The 22,094-nt window shown below is 46.7% G+C and overlaps 1 pseudogene; it reads right to left on the bottom strand.

Annotated features, from left to right (window-relative positions):
- The window catches only part of LOC138278884 (zinc finger protein 850-like), a 126,530-nt pseudogene that overhangs the window by 68,025 nt on the left and 36,411 nt on the right, over window positions 1-22,094 (bottom strand).

The raw sequence follows: 22,094 nt of genomic DNA, 5'->3' as shown, positions 1-22,094 counted from the left end.
CGTAGGGTGCAACCGCACCTGTCGTGCTTTTCACTGTCACATTGCAGACAGTGAAAAGCGCGACAGGGTTGTCCATGGGGGGCCCTGCACTGCCCATGTCAAGTACATGGGCAGTGCAGGGGCCCCCATGGTGCCCCCCTGCACCAGGTCTCCGCCAGCTTTTACATGGCAGTGCAACTGCTGTGCAAAAGCTGTTGGAGAGGGGGCTAGTAATCCCCATGGCGGTACTGCATGTAGTACTGCCCTGGCGGATTAGGACCGCCAGCACCGCCAGTCCCTCCAGTGGAGGGAAACTAGCAGTACTGGTGGTACGACCGTGGCCGAACCTCCACGGTCATAATGTGGCAGTCTGACTGCCGCCAAAGCGGTCAGACCACTGCTTTGGCGGCGGTCAGACCGCCACCACGGCCCTGGTGGTCTGTAGACCGTCATGGTCATAATGACGGCCTATATGTGTGTTCCTGAGCATACTATTAAAAGTGAAGATAAATCTTGCAACTTTGCAGTTTTAGCTGAATATCAAGAGGCAGAAGAAACTCACTTAAAGAATCTTATAAATATTCATCTTTGATGCTAATGAAATGCTGAAAACAAACTTGTAGGCAGTGGGATGTACTGAGGTTTGGGTTATGCGTACATTTTTTTGGGGGCAATTTGATTTTGATCTGTCCACTGGGATGTGACGAGGGGAACTTTTACAGTGCTGAATCACTGGTAGATGATATCCACCGTACAGCAGGGGCGGTTGGTAACCTTTGAAAGTGGTATGGCGAGTGAAGTGCCCCACTACTCCCCCACACAAAAAAACACCCCCTCACTCCAAAACCCCAAACTAAACCACCCCTCCCCACAAAAGCCCAAAATAGAATACTCCCTCCCTCCAAAAACCCAAATAAACACTAACAAAAAAATAAACACAACCACTACACATACATGCATTACACACTTACATGCATTACACATTTGAAATAAAATAAAACAACACTTTCCCACAGGCTGCGTGTCCTCCTCAGAGTTATTCTGCTGTCTGATAGAGGAAGAGCCCCCCTAACCAATCCAGACTCTGATCCAATGCTGTTAACCAGCATGAGAGAAGCGCCTGGATTGGATGGGGCAGGCTGGCTGGACGCTCCTTCAGGCCTTGGAGGCCTCTGCTTGGTCTCCACCCAGCTGTCTTAAAACAGATCAGTGGAATGCTTCAAAATGCCCATGTCACTTGGGCCGGCGCAAAACAGCCAGCTAAGGTGACATGCGCACTTTGGAGTGCTCGTCATCCCTTGCAGCAGAGGACACGCCCTCCATGTTTCTCGGCATGGGGCTGCTGCAGTGCGCACTGCGCACATCGGTAAAAATAAAATTGCAATTACATTTTTTAATTGGAATTTTATTTTTGCCTGCGTGGCTTACACTAGGTTTGGGGGAGAGGAGCAACTTTCCCCCACCCCGAGAAGATACCGCCACTGACTTACAGGTAATTTTCCTGAAGGATGCTGCTGTGATGATGGGGCTGTGATGAGGTGGCAGAGTGTGGGTGAGGGTACAGTGATGTATGTGGCACTGGGAGGATGGCTGGAGGGAAGAAGGCAGCAAAAAAAGGAAAATAATTGTGAAACAACTTTAAAAATATTAAGACACATATAAAAAAATAGCTTTTATGCTCTCAGACACAATTCTATGATTAATGGCTGACTTGTGAATTATTTTTTCTGTTTCACAATTCTTTATTGAAATATCAGTATAAAACAGGAGGTAAAGGCGTGGGGCGGAAAACGTAAGGCTCAATACAGGAAATAAACATACGTTGTAAAATACACAGTGTACAATTGGACATAATATTTGATACATAAAATGTAACATCCCCACAAAGTGGGGGCCCTCGGGGGTCAAAAGAGAGTGGTACCAGGGACGATGCGTGGGTCCACATTTGTACACATGACGGTCAGAGGGGTAGGAGAAGGTGTGAGAAAAACATAATTAAATTATATGATAAAAGACGAAAGGAGGGAAAGGCAAACGGGGACCACACACATACACACACGCACCCGGGGGTAGGGGTGGGGGGGATTACAGATGGGTGAAGAATGGGAAGAGGGAAGTGGACAGATAAGTGAGAGGTGTAGGGTGAGGTAGGGGTGAAGAAATTGGCATCAAAGAATAAAAAGTGGGTGAGTACCCTCAAGGGTCGTGGCCAGGGCAGGGTGTCGGGCGGCGGAAGTGCAGTACAATATCTCGTCCCCCATGACGAGTCAAGAGCATTTTCAACTAGGGGCTAGGGGCTAGCCAGCCTGAATCATCCCGGAGAAAAGACGCCAAGGTAAGGAGAAAGGTCCCTGCCTTGTCCTGCAGGTTGTAGATGGTCCGCTCATAGGAGGCTGCCTGGTACATCACTGAGAGCCATTCGTCATGGGGGGGGGGCGGGGTGGATGAACACCAGTGATGCAGATCTTTGCTGTGGCGAGCGCCGTATGTAATAGATGGCTCTAAAGGCAGGAGAGGTCTGAGGAGGCTTCGAGATCATGTAGAAGAAGCAAGGGACGGGACAAGGGAGTCGTGACTGGTAGGGTCTCACTCAGCGCCGCACTAACTGCCTCCCAAAAAGGTCGTACTGTGGGATACTCGCAGGTGATATGAATCAGGTCATAATGGTCAGTGGGGCAACGCAAGCAATTTGCCTGAGGCCCGTAGCAAGTCATGTAAAGACTTAAAGAGACAAAACTTAAATCGTGCTGCCCAGGTCCCAAGGCCAATCGCCTCCAAGAGATCTGCCAAGTCCTCAGTCTCATATTCTGTCTGTAGTTGAGTTTGCCATCTATTACAGAGGTTATTTATTAGGGGCAAGGAGAAAAGATGTTGACTCAAGAGGCTATAGAAGGCAGTCACCATCCCGTGAAAACAATCCCACACCCTCAGGTAGGAGACTACAGGAGAGGGTTGGAGGACCCAGGGCCGCACGCCTAGGCCACGGGTGAGGTAATGTCATAACTGCAAATACCGCCAAGCCTGATGAGATGGGAGACCATTTTCCTCGCAGAGTACTGTGAAGGATTTAAAAGCACCCTGCTCGAGGACTTGTTGGAGGCTGTGGATGCCCACAGAATGCCACACCTCCCAGGACAACGTCTTGCCTCCTTTGTGGATGGCAGAATAATAATAATCCCATGACAGTGCATGCTCGTGAAGAAGAGTATCCACCCCAAAGAGTCAGTGAGCCTGCCTCCACTGTTTGATCATGGCTTGGAGCATTGGATTGTTGGAACCCTGCGAGGTAGCACTACTCTTGTAGAGGGGGTACAGTCCCTGTGGGCAGCCCCTTAGGGTGCACTCCGTCAGCACCCAAAGTGGTGGGTTTGGATTCTGGGTAGCATGCAAGCGAGTTGTGCCAGTTGCAAGGCCAGAGCGTGGTGCTCAACTGAGGGGAGTTCCAGCCCCCTACAAGAGCAGTGAGCCAAGAGTTTGCTACTGGCTAACCGGGGGTGGGAGGACCTCCAAATGAAAGACCATATGCTCCTGTGCACGGACCACAGCACTGAGAAGGGTACCAGCAGGGATAACATGCGGAGGACATAGGTGAACCGCGGTAATGTCACCATCTGGACCATCTGTCCCCTGCCTCATTAAGAGAGTCATGGGTCCACTTTTCAAAGTCCAACTTCATGCGTGACAGAGGGGATCAAGGTTATCTGCCACTATGGTGTCAAACCCACGGTTTATATAGATCCCCAGGTACTTAAGGTGGGAAGACTTCTACTGCAAGGGGTAAGCGGAGACCGCTGCACTGGTGGTCACCTGTGACATGGTCAGTACCTCGCTTTTGTCCCAGTTGGCCCTGTAATCTGACAGTGCAGAAAAGTCAGACTTCCAGGAGGGCTGGTTGGAAGTGAGGGAGGTCTGAGAGGGTAACCAAGATGCCATTGGCATAAAGGTGGATGATGGATGTCTCTCTGGGGATGGGAATACTGGTGGGGTGCAGGGATTGTCAGAGAGAGGCCGCAACGGGGTCCAGGGCCGGGAGGAACAACGGGTGAGAGCAGACAAACCCTGATGGGTCCCTCTCCGTACTGCAAACGGGTCAGAGAGAAACCCCCCACAGTTAACCAGTGCAGTTGGTGAGTCGTAGAGCCATCTGACATTGGCCCTGAAGTCCTCCCCCAGACCAAACCATCGGAGGGTTGCAAATAGGTATCTCTACTCAATTCTATCAAATGCCTTTTCGGCATCCAGAGAGAGGGTAAAAGTGTCATCTTGCAAGTCCCTGGCTGACCACAGGGCATGAGCAAGGGTGCTGGAGGTGATTCCCGGAGGAGAGACCTGTGTATGATGGAACAATGACAGAATCACTGCCCAAAGGCGGGCCACAAGGACCCTGGGTAGGGTCTTGATATCCCCATTAAGCAGGGAGATGGCTCTATAGCTCCCGGAGAGTAGAGGGTCCTTCCCTGGCTTTGAAAGGACCGCTATTACTACCCTGTTGGAGATGGAACAGTGGGAGCCCAGTTGATTGGCCTCACGAAAAGCCTCATAGAGGGAGTCCACCATGTACTCGCCTGTCCACTTGTAAAACTCTGCAGGGAAGCTGTGTTCCCCAGGGGCCTTGTGGTACTGGAGCTTGGATATGGCCTGTACAATCTCCGTCTTGGTGATTTCCCCTGTGAGTAAGTCCCTGCCTGACTTGTTGAGGCTAGGGAGGTGCACGCTGTCAAAAAAGACCTGCAGACAGGCAGGGTCGTCCATCAACTCAGGGGTGTATAGGGCCAGGTAAAAGGCTGCAAACTTGTCGACATTGTCTTGCGGACGAGTGAGGATACTACCATCCCCAGATTCAATGGCTGGAATGGCCAGGACCGCCTCCTGTTGTCACAGCTGGGCTGCCAGCAGCTGTCCTACCTTCTCGCCCTGCTCATAACGGCGACCTTTGAGTCATTGAATCACATATTAGTCTTTAGAGGTGAACAGGGCGTTGAGGTCAATGCGGGCCTTCTCCAGGTGACAATGGAGAGGGGGCAAGGGGTTGTCAGTATAGAGGCGCATGAGGGATGGAATCTCAACCTCTATGGTCTTGTGCTGCGTCACCCTCTGTACATGGGAAAGGGCCAGGTCTGTCATCAACTGGCCATGGATAGTTGCTTTGGTGGCTGCCCACAGAACTCTGGGAAGTGATTAAATCCCCTATTATTTTCTAGGTAAGAGGAAACATGTGACCGCAGATGGGATTTGCCCTGGGGGTAATGTATTGCAAGATATTTAAACGCCATGATTTACGACAAGGGGAGGAAAGGCCCCCGTTCAGAGAAAGCAATATCGGAGAATGATCAGAAAGTGTGCCCTCCAGGATCCAAGAGTCCAGAGAGTGAGCAACAACTGGTTGTGAGACCAGGAGGTAGTCCAAGCAACACTGCGTGCCATGCACCAGTGATAAAAAAGTGTATTCCCCGTCTTCCGGGTGGGAGAGGCGGCAGTAATCTACAATGCCATGGTCCGAGGCAATGTCCCCTAGGAGGGCCCGATCCGCATTGTTACCGATGTCCATGGGACTGGTGCCACCTAAGACCACATCCCGGGCTTGGTTCCAATCTCCTCTTATGAGATAGTGAGAGGCCCCTATTTCCGTGAGGAGAAGGTTGAGCCAGAGAAGAAACTGGAGCATGGGGACCATCAGCGCGTACACTGAGCTGATGCATAGTGTCTGCTTGCCAAGCTGAAGTTTAAGAAAGACATAGCGACCATCTTGGTCCATCCATGTCTTGAGGGTGGTGAGGGGCAGGGTTCAGCACCAAGAAATTGCAACGCCACACTTCCTAGGCTGCCCAAGGCTGTTTAGCTGGCTCTGCCGGACAGCTGCTATGGACCACCCGTCCCACCCAATTGCAACACATTCTTCAGACTCTGCATGTGAGTGGTAAGTTTCCTGTAATAAGGCCATGTAAACAAGTTTAGACTGCAGACGGGACAACATTTCTCTTGCTTGATAAAGTGTGTCAGGTCATTAACATTCCAGGACATACAGGGGCGAGAGGACAGTGGGGCACCGGCAGACATCATGGTGAAGGGATGGCTGGGGGATGAGGGGAGCAGAAAGAGAGGACATAAGAGGAGGAAGATAGGAATAAAAGAGAGAGAATAAAAGAGAGGAGAAGATAAGGAGGGAAAGGAAAGAGGGAAGAGGAAGGAAGCTAAGAAGGGAGGACCCCTCAAGAGCACGGGGCAGACAACCAGAAGTAAGGGTGCGTGACAAGCACAAATGTAACGGGGGAAGAAAAAAGAAGCGGGGTGTGGGAGAAAGATAAAGAAAGGAGGAGAAGAAAGAAAGAAAGAAATCAAAATCTGGCACTGAACTGAAGATAGAATCCTCTGGAGCCAGCAACTGTGAACCGTAGGTCTAAGCCTGGGGGTTCAGGTGCGCCAGAGGTCCCACGGAGAGGGACAGAGAGTGCACAGGGTAACAAACCAAATCAGAGATCGAGCTGTGGGGCTGGAGAGGGAAAGCGCCTAGGGACAGTAATCCAAGGGCCACCGAAGGGGGGAGGAGAGAGGAGAAGGAAAAGGTGGCATGGATAACAACTGCTGAGTTGGTGAATAAGGGTATAGAGCAAAGGGGGGCCTGCCCGGGCGGGAGGAGACTACGTAAGGGGCACTAGTGTGAGACTCAGGGGGGCAACACCGGGGCACAGTAGAGGAGCAACAGCAGCAGTACTTGGACCGACAGCAAGCTGCTCAGTGAGACGAGACATTGCAAAACATAGCCAAACATACTAATGCACAGCAAAACAATGAGTGCTAAAACATTTATATCCAAATGTGGCTATATTAGTGTTAGTATTAATCTTTGAAGGTGTTATGTTTATCATCCCATTCCAAACTTAGGGCCTGATTTAGAGTTTGGCGGAGATTGATGATATCCCCATCTTGAGGGACCAAATTTAGAGTTGTCCATCATAGCAGTGTGAGAGGAGGCTTCTTTTTGCATGGTTACCCCCCCACTTTTTGCCTGATGTTGATATGTTCTAGAAGTTGGTAGTGCCCAGGGCTCCTGCTAACCAGGTTCCCCGGGCCAGAGTTCTTTCCCTAAATCTGTTGTGATGCTTGGCACAATTGGATATACTCTTAAATATCACTGTAAGTCCCTAGTAAATGGGTACTTGTACTCAGGGCATGGAATATTAGGGGTAGGCCCCCGAGTGCAGCAGCACTGATTGTGCCACCCTCTGGGGCCCTGCACCCAGATGCACCCAGCACTGCCAGTGTGGGTTGAGTATACTGGGGCAAACCTAAAAAGGCAAACTCGATATGGCACACTCCCTGTGTGCCCTGTCCACCCTACACTGCATATGTTATGGATAAGTCACCCCTCTAGTAGGTCTTACAGCCCTAAGGCAGGGTGCACCATACTGTATGTGAGGGCATAATTGCATGAGCAATATGCACCCACTGTGCTCTTGCCAAACCTGGGACATCGTGAGTGAACAGAGCAGCCATTTTAAGTACATGTACTGGACACTGGTCAAACATGAGTTCCCCAGTTACATGATGGCCACTCTCTATCCTGGACTGTATGGTATCAAACAACTCAGAATATTAAATCAAAACTGGTACCAGTATTGGATTGAACCCTAAATGTACCCAGGGAACACCTTAGAGGTGCACCCTGCAAAAGCTAACCCTAACTGGCAGAGTTGCTGGCTGGTTCCATCCAGCCTGCCACTTCCAGATGGCCAATATACAAACCTGGGGGAGAGCCATGGCTCTCTGACTTGTAAGGCAATGCCCTTCCTGGGTGGAGGAGCTAACTCCCCCTCCCTCAGGAATGTGCATCACCCTGGCAGTGAGCTTCAAAGGGCTACTGCTCCTGAAACTCAAGCCTCCAGGCCTGCTGCTAGCAGCAGAGGGCTTCCCCCTTGCAAACTCCCACTTTTGGCGGGAGCAAAAGTGGGAAACCAGACAAAGGGTAGGAGGAGTGGCCTCACTGAGCATGCACCACCCCTAGGGGCTTGCATTCGAAGTGGATCCTCCATCTAATTTTCCTCCATGTTGGATGGCATGAAAATATCCAATAGGGTTTAGGGTAGTGACCCTTCCCACAGGAAGTGGTCACTGTAGTGGGTGTAGCCACCCAAAGGTAAGTGTCCCATTGTACACTACCAAGTTCCCCCTATAACGCCCACTAAATTCAGTATTTAGTGGGCTCCACTAGACCAAGATTTTAGATTGATCTGGAAGAAAAGAAGACAGCATAAAAAGAACACGCCAAGACGAGAACAGAGGACCAGCTGCACCAGAAGAGGCTCCAAGACAACTACTTGCTGCACCAGTGTCCAGACAATCGCTGATGCAGAGGAGATGACCACTGGACCAACCTCAAGAGACCCCGAGGACCTCCAGGCTTCGCGATAACTCCCTTCTGAGTGGGGACACCACTCAATAAACTACAGGACCCTGCAAGGAACCTGCAAACCGGTGAGGGACACTTCACCAACCGGACAATAACGCTGCAACCGGAAGTCACAGCCGGACCCGACGACACACCAACGACAGCCCAGACGAGACCTGCAAATGTGCCCAGCTTGGTGGTACAGTGCCCTCCCGTGGCCAAGTTGTGGCAATACCCCAGGTACTGACCTGTGCACATCAGACATCACCAACAAGAGCTCCCCCAGAGCTGCAACTGGACTAGGAGGACGCCCCAGTCAAGGGACTTCAGTGACGCCCTGGATCTCCCGCCAGAGCACCCGCGATGTCCTGCACGACCTCAAGAAGAAGACTTACCTTCAGCTCCAAAGGGTCCCTTTGCGCACTGCATCTAAGGCCTCCTAAACGCCCTGCACCTGGCCACACTGAGCCTTACATTGCAAGATCTGCTGTGTGCTCCGGGTCACCAACCCCTTGCAACCTCAACAGCCCAATGGGACCCTCAGGCACAAACTTTAAATTTGCAAACCAGCTCCTTTTCCAAGTGGCCCATCCATGTTACCCTGTGCCTGTGCCAAGAGGTTTTCCAACGCTGCTCCCGACAGAACCAGGAGCCGCCAGAGAATCTCCAGCTGGCACACGGTGCCCATCCACTACCTCGACCACCCAGCAAAAGAAGAGCCTGGTAACCCAACTGTATGATTTTTAATGCATTTTTAAAAGTGACTGCCTATTGAACCCTATGGTGCGTAATTACGCTCAGAAAGAAAAACTTTATTAAAACTTTAAAAAGTCATAACTAAAAATGTACTTAACGTATTCTAAAGATTTTGGTCTTAAAATGTATATAAAAGTCTGAAGTATTTTTGTAAAATCTGGCACTAGTTATTCATTGAATATGTGTGGTGCATGATTGGATTTGTGAGTACAGCAAATACTTTGCACATCTCCTGGATTAGCCTAACTGCTCGACCAGCTACCATAAAATTTTTAGCATTAGGTTGTCTAATTTTTACCTCTGGAAACCAACGTGTGATTGCCTGGACCTGTACTCCATTGATGTAGTCACTGGGGGCTCTGTCAACAGAATACTTATGGTCTGCTGGATTCTTAATAAGGCAGGCAGGCCATCAGTTTGGCGGATTGAGTGCTTGTCCTATGTCCACCAATCTCTAAATCAGGCCCTTAGCCACATTAGAGAAACAGTTGGAATCTGGGATGTTAGAACTACTACATCTTCTCCAAACCTAGCTTCACTAGGAAAGTATTGGACACTGGGTGGGTTACTTTTACTATTCCCACTCCTAACGCAGCCACACTGGGGAAGGTGTTGGGGTTTGGGTGATTCAGATTTACTATCCCAACTCGAAATGATTTAACATTCCTTTTCCAAGCATAGCCAAATTAAGGAAGGATATAGACTTTGGGACTGTCAGATTTACTATTCCCAACCACCTTGGGAAACATGTTAAATTTTGAAGGGTGGGGTGTGGGGGTCAGATTTACTATTCCCACTACAGACACAGCCACATTGGAGAAAGTGCTGTACTTTGGGGGATTGGAATAACTATTCCCTCAAAACTCATCCACACTCAGGAAAGTGTTGAACTCTGTGGGAGTCAAATTCATTATATGCTCTCCAAGACGAGCCACACCGGGGAAAGTGTTGAGATTCAGGTGATTCAGGTTTACTATTCCCACTCCAAATGTAGCCACACTGGGGAAAGTGCTAGACTTTGAGGAAGTTAGAGTTACTATTCCCAACTCAAACATAGCCATGCTGTGGAAAGTGTTAGATTTTGGGGGCATCAGATTTTTCATTCTCACTCCAAAGTTAGCCACAATCGAGAAAGTATCAAACAGTGTGGAATTTGGGGTATATTTGGCATTTCAACTCCAAACATACCTACACTGTAGAAAGTAGTGGGCATGGGGGAGGTACATTAAATATTCCTACTCCAAATATAGTCATATTGAGAAAAGTGTTGGACTTCAAAGGGTTAACGTGTAATACTGCATCTCCAAAATTCACCAAATGCTAAACTCTGGGGCAATTTAATTAAGTCAACCTATTAAATCCAACCCAATTAATAAAAAGTATAATTTAACTTCAGGCAGTGAAAGAAATCTTACTACAAAGAAAAATGGAAATTAATCTACAAGTATTAAACATATAAATAACAATTCAAAATGAGAAATTATACTACTTTATAAAGACACTTTAAACTTAAATGAATACAAAAATGTAACATTTAAAAACAATAACACAGTAATAAATAATTTTCTCAAAATTATAATAAAATTTAATACAACAATATTTAAAATATAAAACAACCTACCTAAATAGAGAAACAAAATATAGATAAAACATGGCTACCACACACTCAAACATTTTTGTTCTCGAAAATAATAAAAATTAACAAACAAGTATAAAAATTAAAGTATTATAAATGTATAAAAATGTGCAATGAATAGTTGTTAACTAAAACTACAAATACAAAGTATTCTAAAGATTATTTGAAACATAAATTACATAAAATAATGAAAACAAAACATCCCAAGGCCTCTAAAACAATCTTTATTAAACTGAATTTGTATTTTCCATATACTAACAATTAAAAAAGTAAACATTTTAAACTGTAAAATGATTATAAATTAATCACTAATAATAAATACATTTCATTAAACAATTTGTAGAATAAACAATTAGTTTGTAATCCATTTAACAAAATAAAACATCTAAAGCAACATCCCACTGAAAGACTCAAAAAATAAAATGAAAAACATTTCTAAAAACAAAACTCTTCAACAAATATATAAAGATGCCATAAACAAATGTGAAAATGTTACCTTAAATTAATTTAAAAATTAAAACATTTTAAATAAAAAATGTGCAGATTAAAATATAATAAAAACAATACATTCTTTTTAAACCCATCCCACAATACCCCTCTACAAATCCTGCAATCTGTTCCTATGAGGAATATACAGATTTCAATGAGAGAGTGCATGGCTCTGAACTGTTAAGAATTTCCAAGTCTGGAAAAGCGATAGAGGGGCAAAGAAGTAAGAGAAGGCAAGAGAAAGAGAATATTCCATGCCAGCAAGGATACATCACAGAAGAATGCTTCTACGTACTGGGAGATGATGATGTTGAAATGAGCAATTTCAAAGTCAGGCAAGAGGACTGAGTACCTGGAGGTGATGTCAATAACAAGCCCCGAAGGCACCAGGAAACGCCTGGGGCCCTATTAGACATAGGGTGCACTTCCTCTGTTTGTGCCACAGTGCACCTTAAAACAGGTGCGCCATGAGTAAACAGAGAAAGTGCCCACTATTACCTTGCATGTGCTGCCCCAGGGCAGACACGAACTTGTGCTGCCCTGGGGGCAGCGCATTCAAGTGAAATACGGTGCAGCTTTGGAGAACCCGCTCCATGTTTCACTGTGCAGGCGGCAACCTACCAGCACTTTTAAGGGGAAGTAGACATCTCCTTGCAGGCAGGTGCAGTGAGTGACCCCATAGGACCCTATTTCCCCCCTCTAGAGGGCTGGCATTAGGGGGCGCACTGTCACTGAGTCTCCAGACAGCTTCTTTGTCTCTGCTATAATGTCTTGCCTATAATACGGTGCAGGTGCAGAGGTAAATTGATCACCTCATTTGCATGGGGCCACGCCCCCATACAAATGAGGAAACACACTCTGGTGATAGCGCAGGCAGTATATGTGCGCCAGCACTATTTGCATTACAGAAGGGGCTGCACACACGTCTGTGGCCCTTTCCGTAGTACCAAAGTGCCCCGGGGGTGCACAGAGTGGGCGCACATGCCCGCTGCACCCCCAGGGCACTTTCTATAATATGGCCCCTGGAGCACAAAAGAAACTAGAAAGAGGTCAGGCAAAAGCAGTTTTGTAATGGAAAATACATTCTTGTGAAATTAAAAATAAAGGGGCATATTTATACTCCGTTTGCGCCGAATTTGCGTCGTTTTTTTCGACGCAAATTCGACGCAAAACTAACGCCATATTTATACTTTGGCGTTAGACGCGTCTAGCGCCAAAGTGCACGGAGTTAGCGTCATTTTTTTGCGTGAACGCCTTCCTTGCGTTAATGAGATGCAAGGTAGGCGTTCCCGTCTAAAAAAATGACTCCGACGCATATGCGTCGTATTTATACTCCCGGGCAAAAATCACGCCCGGGAGTGGGCGAGTCAAAAAACCCCGCATTTGCGCCTCTTTTTAACGCCTGGGTTAGGGCAGGCGTTAAGGGACCTGTGGGCTCAGAATGAGCCCACAGGTGCCCTCCCCTGCCCCCAGGGACCCCCCCTGCCACCCTTGCCCACCCCAGGAGGACACCCAAGGATGGAGGGACCCACCCCAGGGACATTCAGGTAAGTTCAGGTAAGTATTTTTTTTTTTTTTTTTTTTTTGGCATGGGGGGCCTGATTAGTGCCCCCCTACATGCCACTATGCCCAATGGCCATGCCCAGGGGACAGATGTCCCCTGGGCATGGCCATTGGGCAAGGGGGCATGACTCCTGTCTTTACTAAGACAGGAGTCATGTTAATGGCGCCAGGGCGTCGTAAAAAATGGCGCAAATCGGGTTGAGGCGATTTTTTTGCCTCAACCTGACTTGCCCCATTTTAAGACGCCCTAACGCCATTTTCCCCTACGCCGGTGCTGCCTGGTGTACGTGGTTTTTTTTCGCGCACACCAGGCAGCGCCGGTCTGCTAGCGCCGGCTAACGCCATTCAATAAATACGGCGCCTGCATGGCGCTTCAGAATGGCGTTAGCCGGCGCTAATTTTTTTTACGCTAAACTGCGTTAGCGCAGTTTAGCATCAAAAAGTATAAATACGGGCCAAATTGTCTATAAAAAATGTACAAAGCACAATGATTTTTTAATCTCTTTTACGCTGCTGGGTACAGCCTAATACAAAATCCCTTGACCTTACAGGGATCCATTTGAATGCCCTGTTCCGAGATACAACATCACATTTCTCTAATTTTCATAAACCAAATGCTTCATGAGTTGAGACGAAATTTCCTTGATGTGCCTTTAATGTCCTTCCATAGAATTAGAAAAAAATCAAGATGTCATTGAATTTATTTTCTACGTACTGATAATTCTTAAAGATGTAATTTGCTAAATGTTTGAATATAGTGGGGTGTTACATATACTGATAGGTATGATCAAATACTCAAAATAGCCATACTGTCTTAAAAGTGATCTTCCATTCATCGCTTTATCTGATCCTCACCAGATTATATACTCCACGCAAATCCACCCTAGAGAAGATCCTAGCTGATCTGATCCATTAAGAATGACATAAAAGGGAAAGAATATTGGTTATGAACAGCAATATTCTTGAGGTCAATGTTGTCCATACAGGGCCTGTAAACCCCATCTGATTTAGGAATTAAAAAGAGGGGAGCCCCCACTAGGAGATGATGAATGCCTGGTGAACCCTTTCTTTAGGTTTTCGTCATGATATCAGGTTAGTACTGCACCTTCCTTGATAGTGAAAGAATAAATCATTTGGTTAAGAACCGCTGCCTCAGAAACAGGATCAATAGGACTCATATGAGACGGCAGTGAGTCAACTTGTCAATAAAGTCTTGATACACCTAGAACGGCAGATACCAATAGATGTTTGTAAAGAATTGGGTTATTAGTTGAGGGGTGAAAATGCCAACCTCAAGTAATAATCACAGAGTTTGTCAGGATGAATCACTAGAGTCACTAAACCTGAGCTCAACCCTCATAGGAGCTATGGTACAGAGCAGACAGGCTTACATCAGAGGCAATGTGTAAAGGATTTATGCAGTATCAAAACAGTAATAAACTCAAAACACAACACAAGAAAAAAATAGTACCAAAGTGAGTTACGTGCCAATCACTGGCATCTAGTTGCGCTTGACTTATAGGTAGGAGCATGCTAATGTCAACGGCAATAGAAAGCAGGTCAGATACAGAAACCAGGTTCTCAAAAGGGTACTGGTGATTCCTGGTACCTGTCTGTGGGTGAGGGTAACTCCTGGCCACGCCCTAACCAATGAGGTAAAAGTTCTCAGGGGAACTTACCCACACTTGCAGCATTTTCTGTGTGCCCTACTTTACAAAACCCTACAGTGCGATTCTCTCCCGATAACCGACATAGCAAAATCTTTATGTTCATGTGCAGAGCTCCTGTGCCCACGCAGAGGCGTGGCCATGAAAATGAGCAGCACCTCCTCTGTGGTGCCTCAAAACTATTTTTGGCAGCTGCTCCCTTCCCACATTAGGATTCGCGCTAGCCTTACTATGAGGAAAAAATAAGGGATCAGGCCCACATGGTTGCTACATTTGCTTGTGTCAGGGTAGGCCTCTTTGAAGCTAATCAAGTGCGTAGGTAGAGCCCCCAGGCCATCCTGTCAAGGTAAGGACAACACTACCCCACACCCAAGGCCTTTTTTCCCTCTCCTTGGAGTACTTCATACCTCATCAGAGCTGTCAGGTAAGATTTAGAATTCAATCAGATGAGCCTCGGGAGGCTTAAAGCTGGGAAAAGTAACTCCCTAAAAGTACTTTTTCCTTAATGGTTACTACGAATCTGCTTTTACCATTATATTGAATCTGAAATACGTTTTAAAAAGAGTCTTTAAATTATATTTCTAGCTGCTTCCAAAATGAAATTAGCATTATTAAATGTAAAAATACAACCCAGTGCTTTCCTATGGAGCAGCCATCCTACATACAGTAAAAATAGCTTTTTGGCTTTTTTAGATAGGACATGTTAAACAATAACCGGTTCTGTGCCGCGGACGTAATGGTTATGTCCTGCGGCACAGTGCTCATGTGCCCAGGACGTAACCATTACGTTCTGGGCATAGAGCCCAGAGGGAGCGCTAGCGCTCCCTCTGTGTTCCTCCCTCCCACCCCCCAAAGGCAGGGATGGAAGGGGAAAACGACATTAGGACCATGCTCGACGAAGGAGAAACAGCAACACTCATCCTCCTGGACCTCTCCGCAGCTTTCGACACAGTATGTCATCACACTCTCCGCACACGCCTCCACAATGCTGGAATCCGCGACAAGGCACTCGACTGGATCTCGTCATTTCTCTCAGACAGAACCCAGAGAGTCCGCCTCCCACCGTTCCTGTTAGAAGCCTCCAGAATCAACTGTGGCGTTCCCCAAGGATCTTCGCCCAGCCCCACGCTCTTCAACATTTACATGGCCCCCCTCGCCAACATCGCACAAACCCACCACATCAACATAGTTTCCGACGCAGACGACACTCAGCTCATCCTCTCCCTCACGAAAGACCCTACAACTGCAAAGAACAACCTCCACAACAGACTTCACGCCATCGCCAGCTGGATGGAATCAAGCCATCTCAAGTTAAACACAGACAAGACAGAAATCCTCATCTTTGGCACCAACCCCTCAGCTTGGAATGACTCCTGGTGGCCCACCTCCCTAGGAACCGCGCCCTCACCTTCCACCCACGCACGCAACCTAGACTTCATCTTGGACTCCACACTCAGCATGACTCAGCAGGTCAATGCCATCTCCTCTTCCTGCTACAACACTCTCCGCATGCTCTGCAAAATCTTCAAGTGGATTCCCGTCGAAACCAGGAAAACTGTCACCCACGCCCTGGTCAGCAGCCGATTGGACTACGGAAATGCCCTATATGCAGGAATAACAACCAAACTCCTAACAAAGCTGCAAAGAATCCAGTATGACCAGTAGCTCCCCCCCCCCCAGCGCCTTGAGACCCTAACGGGTGATTAGTGTGCTCTATAAATCCTTGATTGATTGATTGATTGACCATCACAGAGGCCTCCTCCCATCGCGCTGGAAGCTCAGCTTCCATCGCTCGGAAGAGAAATGCTGAGCGTTTCTCTTCCGATCACGTGGAGGAGGCCTGAGAGGCTTCAAAGGGAAGGAAATGAATTTCCTTCCCTTTGAAGTCTCTCTGAGCATTTTAGCAGCCGGATTGCAAAGCGATCCGGCTGCTAAAATGCCCACTAGACACCAGGGATTTATTTTATATAAGAAATTGGCATAAGGGGAGCAATCCCTTGGGCAAGGGTCGCTTCCCAGGGGGGCATTTTTTTAAAGGCGTTTTCTGCCCCCCAGGGGGCAGATCGGCCTATTATTAGGGGCAAAAACCTCTAGGCACCAGGGATAATTTTTCTTTTTTTATGAGGTGGGGAGCGACCCCTTAGGCAAGGGTCGCTCCCCTCAGTGGCAAATTATATTTAGGCCATTTCTGCCCCCCTGGGGGGCAGATTGGCCTATTTTTATGAGGCCAATCTGCCCCCAAGGGGGACAGAAACCACTAGACACCAGGGAGTTTTTTTTTTTTCTGTGAATTTCACTCAAGGGGAGCGACCCCTTAGTCAAGGGTCGCTCCCCTGGGTGGCAAATTTATTTTAGGCCATTTCTGCCCCCCTGGGGGGCAGATCGCCTATTTTAATTACCACTAGGCTCCGAGGATCTTTTTTTTGCGCCAATGTCACGCAAGGGGAGCGACCCCGTAGGCAAGGGTCGCTCCCCGGGCGTGGGGGGATTCGGGGGCAAATTTATTTTAGGCCATTTAGGCAGATCGGCCTATTGTTATCAGGCCGATCTGCCGCTAGGGGGGCAGAAACCTCTAGGTGCCATGGCTAATTTTTTTTGTGTTTTTTTTTTGTTTGTATTTTTAGAGATGGGGAGCGACCCATTGGGCAAGGGTCGCACCCCTGGGGGGCAAATTGTAGTTAGACCATCGGCCGCTTTTTGTTAGGCCAATCTGCCCCCGGGTGCAGAAACCACTTAGGCACCAGGGATAGGTGTGTGTGTATGCGTGTGTTTTCTTTTGGGGGGCAGCCCCTTGGGTATGGGTCGCTTCCCATGGGGGCACATTACTGTTGGCCATATCTGCCCCCCATTGGGGGCATATGGGCCTATTTTTGGAAGGCCCATCTGCCCCCAGGGAAGTTTTTTTTAAAAAAATAAGAGGGTGGTGGTATGGCCAAATCCCCACCCCAAATAAATGGGCAGATGGGGCAATTACCCCTGATCCACACCCCAGGGGGCAGAAAGTCTACTAGATGCCAGGGAATTTAAAAAGAAACAAAAAAATATTGGGGTGGTGGCTACCAACCAGTATGGGCCTGGTTACACCCCCACATCAACTGAAGGGGGTGACAGTCTTTCAGCTCTCCCCCACACTCTTATCCCACAGCAAGCAAGAAGACATTGGATTATTTTGGGTTTTAGTTTTACATTTGGGCCATGAGACCTTGGCTTACTCTCAAAATCGTCCCACTTGGAGAAAAATCCACAAGACCTAGACACATCTGAAAACTAAACATTTGGGTGAATCCAGGGTGGTGTGTTTCAAATGCACTGCACCATTTTTGTACCCACAATCCCTTGCAAACCTCCAACTTTGCTGGAAATCACACATTTTTCCCACGTTTTTGTGATGGAACCTTCCAGAATCTGCAGGAATCCACAAAATTCCTACCACCCAGCATTGTCTCTTCTATACCGATAAAAATTCTGCTGCACTTGTCAGCCTAAAAATGTTTTTTTGCAAACTGCCCTTTTGGACCCTCTTTGGTTCCCCTCAATATCGACATGTTTTTGGCTCTTCCCTTTCACAAGCACTTGGCCCACCTACACAAATGAGGTATCATTTTTACCGGGAGACTGAGGGGAACATTGGGTGGTATGAAATGTGTCCCAGTGCGGTGATCCCACACAGAAATGTGGGAAAAAGTGATTTTGTAGCTAAATTTGAGGTTTGCTGAGGATTCTGGGTAAGAAAACATTGGGGGATCCACGCAAGTCACACCTCGCTGGACTCCGTCGGGTGTCTAGTTTTCAGAAATGTCTGGGTTTGGTAGGTTTCCCTAGAAGGCTGCTGAGCCCGGGACCAAAAACGCAGGAGCCCCCCGCAAAAACAGGTAGTTTTGTATTTGATCATTTTGATGTGTCCAGATAGTGTTTTGGGGCATTTCCATTTGCGGGCAGTAGGACCACCCACAAAAGTGAGGTACCATTTTTATCGGGAGACTTGGGGGAACGCTGGGTGGAAGGAAATTTGTGGCTCCTCTCTTCCAGAACTTTCTGTCACCGAAATGAGAGGAAAAGGTGTTTTTTTGGCCAGATTTTGAGGTTTGCAAAGGATTCCGGGTAACAGAACCTGGTCAGAGCCCCACATGCTCTGGTTTGCTAGGTTTCCCCAGGTGCCGGCTGAGCTAGATGCCAAAATCCACAGGTAGGCAGTTTGTAAAAAACACCTCTGTTTTCTGTGGAAGAATTTGATGTGTTCACGTTGCGTTTTGGGCCATTTCCTTTCGCGGGCGCTAGGCCTACCCACACAAGTGACATACCATTTTTATCGGGAGCCATGGGGGAACGCTGGGTGGAAGGAAATTTGTGGCTTTCTTTCAGATTCCAGAACTTTCTGTCACCGGAATGAGAGGAAAAAGTGTTTTTTTGGCCTAATTTTGAGGTTTGCAAAGGATTCTGGTAACAGAACCTGGTCAGAGCCCCATAAGTCACTCCATCTTGGATTCCCCTAGGCCCTATGTGTGTAGTTTTCAAAACTGCGCAGGTTTTCTAGGTTTCCCTAGGTGCCGGCTGAGCTAGAGGCCAAAATTTTCTTTGTGAAAATGTGATGTGTCCACGTTGTGTTTTGGGGCATTTCCTGTCGCGGGTGCTAGGCCTATCCATGCAAGTGAGGTACCATTTTTACCGGGAGACGTGGGGGAACACAGAAAAGCAAAACAAGTGTTATTGCCCCTTGTCTTTCTCTACATTTTTTCCTTCCAAATGTAAGACAGTGTGTAAAAAAGACATCTATTTGAGAAATGCCCTGTAATTCACATGCTAGTATGGGCACTCCAGAATTCAGAGATGTGCAAATAACCACTGCTTCTCAACACCTTATCTTGTGGCCATTTTGAAAATACAAAGGTTTTCTTGATACCTATTTTTCACTTTTTATATTTCAGCAAATGAATTGCTGTATACCCGGTATAGAATAAAAACCAATTGCAAGGTGCAGCTCATTTATTGGCTCTGGGTACCTAGGGTTCTTCATGAACCTACAAGCCCTATATATCCCCGCAACCAGAAGAGTCCAGCTGACGTAACGGTATATTGCTTTCAAAAATCTGTCATCGCAGGAAAAAGTAACAGAGTAAAACGTGGAGAAAAATGGCTGTTTTTTTCACCTCAATTTCAATATTTTTTTATTTCAGCTGTTATTTTCTGTAGGAAACACTTGTAGGATCTACACAAATGACCCCTTGCTGAATTCAGATTTTTGTCTACGTTTCAGAACTTTCTGTGATCCAGCATTGGTTTCTCACCCATTACGGTCACTAACTGGAAGGAGGCTGAAAGCACAAAAAATAGTAAAAATGGGGTATGTCCCAGTAAAATGTCAAAATTGTATTGAAAAATAGGGTTTTCTAATTCAAGTCTGCCTGTTCCTGAAAGCTGGGAAGATGGTGATCTTGCCACCGCAAACCCTTTGTTGATGCCATTTTCAGGGAATAAACCACGAGCTGCCTCCTGTAGCCCTTTTTTCCCATTCTTTTGAAAAAAACAAAATTTTCACTGTATTTTGGCTAATTTCTTTGTCTCCTTCAGGGGAACCCACAAAGTCTGGGTACCTCTAGAATCCCTAGGATGTTGGAAAAAGGGACGCAAATATGGCGTGGGTAGCTTATGTGAACAAAAAGTTATGAGGGCCTAAGCGCGAACTGCTCCAAATAGCCAAAAAAAGGCTCGGCACAAGAGGGGGAAAGGCCTGGCAGAGAAGGGGTTAAACTTTTACATATCCTACTTTTAATTAACATGCACCCTTCCTATGGACAATACATCCTACTTAGGAGTGGCTTATACATGTATCAAAGGAAGGTTTTGACCTGTCAGCTAGAATTTGGAGTTTTAACCTGCCAGTCAGGCTACAATAGTAGGCCTGCAGTCAGGTTTGCAGTGTCACTGCATTGGGTGGCACTAGTAACATTTAATTTACAGTCCTCGGGACACTTTACACCATACACACAGGACTTACAGGTCTATACCAATTTCATCATGAGCTATTTCCAAATCACTAGGGGTGTGCAAAATTAGCTTATGTTGGTTTTTCGTAATTATGTGCAATTTGGGCAAAATTATGTGAAATCACGCATAATTATGTAAAATGCGATACCATCATTTAGTTGTATATTTTACAACAAAATTCATCCTTGCGTCAATTTTTGACACCAGGATTTATTTTGCACTAAAAAAGTGCAAGAAAAACCCACAAAGCACTGCAAAAACAACCACTATTGTTTTGTTGTTTCTGAGCAATTGCAGTAAACATTTACTGCGAATGGAGTGTTTGCAGTAAATTTTCACTATGAACCACCAGCCTCCCCAAGGGGCTTCCTAACAGGTTGCATGGTTAGAGCAAACTTTCTGGTCTGTCTAGACGAGTGAATGAGGAGTAGTTGGGTAAGGGAAGGCGAGAGAGAGATCACACCGCACTACTGAGATTTCTTCGCAGGAGAATGTTTCTGTACACCCAGCGTGGATGGTGTTGGAATGAGTAATTTCAGACTTGCGGTGAAACTTCAAAGGCGGTGGCAATGACGAAAACCAAGGGAACCAGGAAAGATCCAAAGGCCTAGAATCCCCCGGAAGCCAGTCAGGCAACAGCAGCAGTACTAATGGAACCAAACTGCCCAATGATTGTGCAGAGAAGGAACCCTACTGAGGAAGGAGGTAAGACAAGAAGAGACCAGAGAAAAAGTAAACCATGGTAAGGAATAAAGCAACAAGTGTGAAAGAATTAATTCAATTATCAACTAATAGCGGGAGTCATACAACAAGCGCAAAGTTGCCAGGTGCTATTTTGATTATTCACAGCCCTTATTATATGAATAGGGGAGGGTAGTGGCAGGTCCTGTGCTTTCTCTATTGCAGGGGCCTCCAACAGGTCAATCGTGAGCTACCAGTAGCTCACAGGCTGTCACAGAGTAGCTCACAGATGATAAATGCCTTTCAGCAGGCTTGAGAATATACAGATGCCCATTTGATAATGCAGCTGTTTAGAGCACTGAACGAGTTTCTGTGAGGGCTTGATAGCTGACACTGCGGGATAATGCAGCTTAGCCTCTTGTGAAAAAATCTTTATTTTCCTCCTTTCTTTCTTGCCTCTCTTTCCTACTCTTTCCCTTTTCTCTCTCTCACGTTCTATCTTTTTACACTGCTTTCCCAAATTTTCTTTCCCTCCTTTGTTTTTCCACTCTTTTTATATTCTTTCTCATTGTCTTTATTTTACTCTTGCTATTCGTACTACCTTTTTTCTATGTTTCTCATTTCTACCTTTACTTTTCTCATTTTCCTGCATTTTCCCCTTGTTTGTTTGTTTGTTTCTTCTCCTCTTCCGGTCTCTTTATTTCTCCTCTTTTTTCTATACTTCTTTCTTTTCTTCACATCTCTTTCTCTCCTCCTTTCTCTCAATAATAATTATAGGTTATTTGACCTCTGTGCACATCTATGATATTCCTTTGTCAGGCAGTAGTTCACAATGGTTTTCAATGATCAGAAGTAGTTTTCACTATAGGAAAGGTTGGAGGCCCCTGCTGTACTGGCTCTCACCCGCACTTTCTGTTCCTCACCCCCTGTGTCTTTGCTTGAGCCAGCCGCC

This window comes from Pleurodeles waltl, chromosome 2_2, assembly GCF_031143425.1.
Source record: "Pleurodeles waltl isolate 20211129_DDA chromosome 2_2, aPleWal1.hap1.20221129, whole genome shotgun sequence".
In the NCBI taxonomy this organism is placed as follows: Eukaryota; Metazoa; Chordata; class Amphibia; order Caudata; family Salamandridae; genus Pleurodeles; species Pleurodeles waltl.
The sequence above is the reverse complement of the archived record's forward strand: the minus strand, read 5'-3'. Positions and strand labels throughout refer to the sequence as shown.